General features: G+C 37.9%; 1 long non-coding RNA gene across 1 annotated transcript; it reads right to left on the bottom strand.

Annotated features, from left to right (window-relative positions):
• Positions 1-683: 683 nt before the first annotated feature.
• LOC136245020 (uncharacterized) lies at positions 684-5,566 on the bottom strand. Its single transcript, XR_010695695.1, has 3 exons — positions 5,287-5,566; positions 4,867-5,086; positions 684-901 (listed from the first exon to the last, which is right to left on the bottom strand). It is a non-coding gene; the product is annotated as an uncharacterized lncRNA (long non-coding RNA).
• Between the last annotated feature and the right edge of the window lie 2,191 nt (positions 5,567-7,757).

The following is a 7,757-nucleotide window of genomic DNA, read 5'->3' as shown; positions in this document are numbered from 1 at the left end:
AAACCAAACTTCATTATGGTCAATAAACTACAAGCCACATGACCAATTTGGGCTGTCCGGACAATGGAGGTGCCCAGATAATAGAAGTCCGGATAAGGGAGGTTCCACTGTATGACAAATAGTTAGTGTGTTTAACATCTCTACCTGGATACCTGCCTCTATTACACCACCCAGACAATTAGCTACCACAAACATTTTAATGCATGCTCCCACAAAAGCTTGTCCGGATTACTCCGCATTTTTGATGAGTTGTCAAGATGGTAACAGCACGTGCATTTGTATGGCTTCTTGTAAGGTTGCATTTTTATGCACAGGAGGCTTTCTATTTGAGTATCCAGATCACTGTTACAGTAATAGAGCAATCACGGACTGTTTCTACTAGAAAACTTTGATATATCAATATTTTCTAAGTACAGTATCGTATCGTGATACCTATTTGCTGTATCGATATATTGCCGTATCGATATGTATTGCAGATCCCTAATGGTAACACCAGTTGTCGAATCAGACATGCATTTCCAATAGAAAAACACACCACACTATTTTATGCAATCAGATTAGTATTACAGATTTTGCATTTTTGTTGACGGACTTTGACAAACAAGTGTAGCTAATACTAACTAATTCTATTGGCTAATCGCTTGATGTATTTCAAAATAATACGCCACGGTGCTATTGAGAGTATTACGTATGTTGTTATATATGTGGTGTACATCATTACTATGTGTTGTGCTCTGTCAGAAATATCCATCCTAATAGTCATCATTACCATAATCACCATCATCATCATCAACATTAACATCATCATGATACATGAAAATCATCATCATCAACACCACAATAATGATCTGGAATATCCATGATTCACTTGTTTCTGATGCTGCACATTATTCTTTTCAGCCTGAAAAGATTATACATACAGTATGTAACTTTGGCCATTACTGGAATGACATTATAATATATTATAACTATGTGCATGCTGAGTGTATTGTATGGAACAGGCACACTCGCAGAGGCCCCATTCTGGTACATGAAACTAAGAAACCAGCCATGAAGAAAATGGTTTGTAGTAAGGAGGGCTAGATGATATAAACACATATATAACTCCTATTATTGTTGCCTGGTTGACTACTTTAACCTATGATTTTTGTGGTTTTGATGTTTTACCTTGTTTTGTCTCTTTACATTAGCTAACATAAAAAAACCAAACTGAGCATTTACTTTTAGAAGCATAGGATAGTAGAAACCAAGTGTACATGATTTAGTATATACAGTAAGGCTTAATCATTAATTACAGGGAATTTATTCTTGCAGCATTTGAGAGCAAAATGCATAAAGTGTGGTATGGCTTCTTACATGTTACAAATCTAGACATGTTCACTTCCAATCATGGCGGGGATGTTACATGGAATGGAATGAAATGGTAGTATGTTCCTTTGTTGAATAATAAATTGGTTATGTTTAATCATAAGGTGTATAGGACTAAATTTTTAAAGTCTTTAGTCACTAAATTGCACTATATGTACTTATGTGTCCTTGGGCCTTAGTCAAGTGACACTGCATTCTATATTATCTGTGCAATGGACATCTAGCTGCTATGCAGATATTTACTATGGGAACAAAGTGCTACCAGCCATCTAAGGGTAAGAGCAATTTTCCCTGTCCTGGCCTGTGTAAAAATGTATTTAGTATACAAAATGAGCCTTACTTTTATTTTCTGTCTGTTGGCCCTGCCAATGCGCTCTCAGATGGACCAAATGATCTGATGCCTAGTTGACTCCCACCTTATCCCACAAACCACACTGGCAGGGCCACCAGGGGAAAGGGGTTATGGTAGAAAATGAAAAGAGGGACCCCATACAACATAGAAAAGTACACCAAACACATTTTTACTGAGGCTGCAAACAGGAAAAGGTCGTTTAGGTGGCCCTGCACATGTACACTGGTAGCACTCTTGTACAACTGTAGTGAGTAGTTGTTCATAACAAATCTGCATAGCCAATGTCCTTTACACAGATTCTAGATTGCATTGTCAAGTTAAGGGCTTAAGGATCAGGAAGAGGGGCAAGAGGGCTGTAGCCACTGAAAAAAATATGGGGGCTTAGTCCCCGTAAAATTATCTGTAGCTGTGATGGAGGGCCTAGGTCAAGACAAGTCCCTTCAAAACTAAAGGAGAGAATTTATTGGCCAGGGCACTTTAATGCTGTGGGGGACTGGTGCCAAACATGTCCAGGTGTGCTACTAGAAAGTCACAGGAACCTATAGGATGTGCTCTTCTAGGCACAATAACTGCTGGCTATCCAACACAGATAATGGCAGTAAACTTCTTTGGCCCCCTTCCTGAAAGTAACAGTGGTAATTCATACATCATGGTGGTCGGTGACTATTTCACAAGGTGGATCGAGGCTCTACCTATCCCCAACCAGGAGACACACAGACAGTGGCAATTTAGCTGGTGGATGAACTGCTCCTATGATACTCAGTGCCAGAATAGTTACACTCGTTGACAATTTGAATCAAGACTGCTCACCAAGGTCTGCAAACTATCAAACATATGTAAAACCAGGATCATACCATCTGCATGGTGATGGCCTTGTTGAAAGAGTCAACAGGACTCTTTTAGACATGTTAGCAACATGCTCTAAGGACCATCCATTCAATTGAAAGCAGCATATATGCAAGACATGCATGGCTTACAACACCAGTGTACATCCATCTACTGGAGTTTGGGAGACAGGCATGTCTGCCAGTTGACATAATGTTTGGAACCAGCAAGCCAGAATCTCTATCTCATAATGAGTATACAGCCACATTGAAGAAACAAGTTGACTTTAGCATTTGACATGGCTCGGGTATACAGTATGTTCGTCAGAAGGAATACTATGACAAGAAGTTACATGGACAGCCAAACCAGAGAGGAGACCTTGTGTGGTTACATTCATCAGTTGTAAAGAGATGCCAACACCACAAACTCTACCATCCTTGGACAGGACCCTGAAACAAATTTCAGATGAATTAAACAAGTTGATGGGAAAGACAACGAAAGATAGTTCACTTTGACAGACTGAAGCCTTGCCCTAATAACATCCGTGTGAACAACAATAGCAGTGAGGCAACTAATAGAAGCAGAAGAATGTGGAAAAAGAGCCAACAGATGAAGAGCAACAACGAATGCCAAGTATTGGGACTCCTTACAGCTCATTGATAACGATGATGATGATCAACAATCAGAGGTTATACAGCAACACCCTGCTGTGTCACCTTCATCCCCACCTAGAAGATATCCAGAGAGACACTGACAACCCCCTACACATTATACCACACACAGTCAAGTTCAAGCCAAGACATCTTCTTTAATAAGGGGATAGTGTAGTACATGTAATAGCTTGCACAACTTAAATAGCTAAGTGTAAATAGGCTAGCAATGGACACTTTAGGTCCATGTGTAACTTTAGTCAGCCATTGTTCAAATTTTGAAATAGCAGCCCTGGCATAAAGCTTAGCTTGTAATACAATGTTTACAAAGCCTTCATTTCACAATATCATAATTTATGCAGGCTGCTTTGACACAAAGCTGTTTGCTCATGTGGAAATGACATGGATGGACACACACACACACACACACACACACACACACACACACACACACACACACACACACACACACACACACACACACACACACACACACACACACACACTTTTTGTGATAACTATGTGTGCCTGTTTAACAAAATTATTGTTCTGTTTCAAAAACTGGAACTAGACTGACACTGGAATAGCTCCACTACTGAGAACTTAAGAAACACTAAATTTTTAAAACTAGCATTAATGCAGGGCCAATTTGTGTAGTGGCAACTCCAGGGGATTTCCGAGGTCTCTAGAAATTAGCCATCAAATAAGCAGTTACTCTATTAGAGCAGTCACCTTAATACAACAATCAAGCATACACATGTAGTAATACAATAGTATTTGATATTTTAACTGCTGAAATTGCTCTCACTTTGGATGGCTAGTCCAGAGACCCCATAAAGAAACATGCACCACATGCTAGTCTGCTTGCCACACCGCACGCAGTATGCCTTCCTTTAACATAATTTTATAGCTATTGTCATTAAAATTCCTGGAGCTGCCCATGTTGTATACAACAATGTTAACTAACATTCCAATAATAACATAATAAAAAAATATCTATAATTATACCAAAACAACTAAACTGTGAAAATAGGGTACAGCTCCGGAAAAAGCCAGGGTGAAAAATGTGAAATTAAAGGTGGCAGTCAATGAATCACTGCATTGATATTAACAGCACCACCACATCATTATTAAAATTAATCCACCAATTTTCAAGATTTCTAATGAGTACTCATAGCTGTGAAGAATCTTTTTTTTTTTTTTACCAAATAGACATCCATACATCCGTAACACCATTAATATTTTAAATTATCAGATTTGTAGCAATGTGAACTTTTTATATTCTCTTTACCTGTACCAAATTTCAAAACAATTTGTGGTTTAACAATTTTTGTGGTGCGCAAAAAGAAAAAGGAAATTATTGGCCACTGAAAACACCTTTTAAAAAGCAGCCACCTATATTTTAAGAATGGCTATAGCAAATTCACTCAAATTTGGTATGTGGCATGTCCCACCTGGCAGGCAGAAATGTTTGCTTAAGTAAAAGAACCATGGAGCTATATAAGTATGCACTAAAATTACATAATTCTGTAACTGTACTTATAAATTAGCTTTATGCCCCAGGTGGGCTCTGCTAATCAAATACAACAATACATTTTCTTTTGTGTGCTGTGTGGCATGCTGGCTTTCTTGGCCACACAGCACACTTTAGTTGATGGAGCTGTTTCTTACTTTAAAAATTTAATTGTCTTCTTTTAGTTGCATAATCTCCCTACTCAGATTATCATTCTTCACTTTGAGATCACAATCTGCTTTTTCAGACTATCCATTTGTGTATTCAAGTCATCATTCTTCTGTAGATCATCCTTGTCATTCTTTAAACCATAGCTTTTTTGTTAGGCTTCACATTTCTTGCTGTAATCTCATCCAGTTCAGTGACAAGTGGGGTTACCTATACATACAGTAACAGAATTTTATACATATGAAACTAGCCAGGTCATGATGACAACAGATAATATTAATTTTGTAGTACTAAAACTTGTAGGAGGGTGGGACAGCCTTTCAATCAATTTGATATAGAGAGCTATATATTATAGTATTCATAATAGCACTTAATATGATTTTTCTTTAATACAACACTAACTTGCACACCTTTAAAAGTTTTATTCAATGTATCAGTTTTGAAATTAGCGAGGATACATCTTGTTCCAGTTCTTGTACTACTGCCTAAGACTACTGATCCAGAGTTCATTACAGACTTTGCAAACTATCAATGCAAAAATCAAATGCATGTAGAAAACACAAGACCAAAACATATTAATCAATCAATAACAGAGACAACCTTGTGAATGCCACAGTATGAACTTTCAGTTTGGATTAATACCGCATAGCCTAAATATTTTGAGGGAGAATTTTTTTTGCTGATTTCAAGGTTTAAGTTGGGGGCTAACAGTGAAATTTTTATCCTTGAAATATTAAGATCTTTATATAGCTTGAAATCGTTTCCAAATCTGCGAAAATTTTAAATTAGGTACGATTTTTACTCAAATTGAAAATTTGCCCCTCAAAATGTTTAGATATAGATCAGTCCTTATTCTCTTAGCATACCAAACTTTAATATCTTATGTGCCATGTTACAAGTGAAATCACAAAGCATATCGTGAGCCAATTATTGGTAAGAGGTATCTATTATCAGCACTCTGTACTTCAGTGATTGACTAATTCTGTGTCAATTAGTCAGTATATATACATCTCTGGTGAAATGTTGAACTTTTGTGAAATTATTGTGGGATATACAGTCCTTGGATAACTCCAATTCACAGAAGTTTTACAAAGATCAGAGCCTTTTGAAGGATAGATGCAAAAGCATAATATACTGGTTTTTCCAATACAAAATTTTATGGTTAGCCAGCATAGCTTGTAGAGTGCTTTAGGAACAATAATTACTGAATGAAAATGATGGTAAGAAATCAAACCACTGCATGACCTCTTAATTGAGACAGTTGGTGTATTACCACTGTACCATGTGTTTCCAGGTGTGTAAAGGGTATTTTTACTGCTGTATGTTTATTAACCCTGTAGTCAACATCGTCATACTTTTGATTAGAAGGTTGGTATTTTAGTTGATATGCTTCAAATTGTACCTATAAATTAATTCTGGCAGATATTGTAAAACCTAAAATGGCTACAGCTTCTGGGGGTGTCTCCCCAGATCCCCTGCTGCCAGAGATTCTATTATTTGGTCAGCCCCCTACATCAACTATTCTCTCTACCACTGAGTACAGCATTCTTAATACAGGTAGGACTGTTTCAATAACTGGAAAAACAGTGATGGCCATGAAATTGGCTACTATCATCACCACTAAAATTATCCAAGTTGCTACAATGATACATGTAATATAGCTAAGTGTGTGCAATCCATGAAGTTACCTGCTGCTCATGTGATATTAACTGACCAGATGCCATAGCCCACCATGCAATGGGGCTCAATACATGGTGACCAGGTGGATGAATCAATTCTTTACCCTTTCAATCACCATGGATACATCTACTAGTGAAGGACGATTTGCAGCATTGTCATCTAAACATGACACCACCAATGGCTTTAGGGCAGCAGAATCTTCAATAAGTGCATTTAGGTAGTTCTGACACTTGTCACCTCTGACACCAACTCATGTTTTCCAGTCTCATTATTGAGTTGCTCTCTGTCAGTATAGGATGAGGCCACTGTTGAGTAACAACATATAGGACCACTCCACCATAAGAAAATATATCTAATGATGGACCATAACGTGAATTTGTTGTAAGTGCCTCGGGAGGCATAAAATCTGGCATTCCTGGAACTTTGGTCATTGTCGTTCTATAGTGTGCACCAGTTTGCATCACCTTGGCAGCTCCCAGGCCAGTGATCTTAGCTTCAAGGCAGCCTACAAGTAATATGTTATTTGGGGTGAGATCATGATGTACAATTGGTGGATCCCTGCTGTGGAGATACCTAAGACCGAGGCACACATCATCCAATATTGATAGCTTTACATTTAAGGGTATGTTAGCGAAACCCTCTACTAAATCCCTTAGACTGCATTGCATCTTCTCCATCACCATAATGGGTAAAGTAACTATTCTGTAGCTGGTCTCTATAGTACACACCTGCAACATATATGTACAACGTGACTAGCCAGTTTATACACCCCTGTAATACGATTCATAAAGTAACTTCTTATTGACTTAGAAACTGAACAATGCAAGGGTGACGAATAGTGCTCCATATTAGACACTTGTTGTGAAAGTTGGTTGTGATCTTGCGGAGCTGTTCTCCTTGTGATATTTCCAACAATAGCGCATCTACTTCCTTAGCGGCACACAGTGGCATAGCTAGGAAAAATTTTTTACTGAGGCAAAGTTTATACTGACATTGACCTAATTGAGAGGGTCTGATTCAACTGATTCACAAACATTCAGTTTCAAGTTTGGCATTTTCACGTTGACTGCACTGTTAAAACAGAAGTGCTATGGTAGCACCTATGGTAGGTGCTATTGAGCAGTCAAATTTTAAGCTTTTATATAGATGCCATGATAGCACCTCTAATAGATGTTACAATGACACCTTCTGTAAGTGCTAC

This window comes from Dysidea avara, chromosome 14, assembly GCF_963678975.1.
Source record: "Dysidea avara chromosome 14, odDysAvar1.4, whole genome shotgun sequence".
Taxonomy (NCBI): domain Eukaryota; kingdom Metazoa; phylum Porifera; class Demospongiae; order Dictyoceratida; family Dysideidae; genus Dysidea; species Dysidea avara.
Note: the sequence above shows the minus strand (reverse complement) of the source record. Positions and strands in the feature narration are given on the sequence as shown.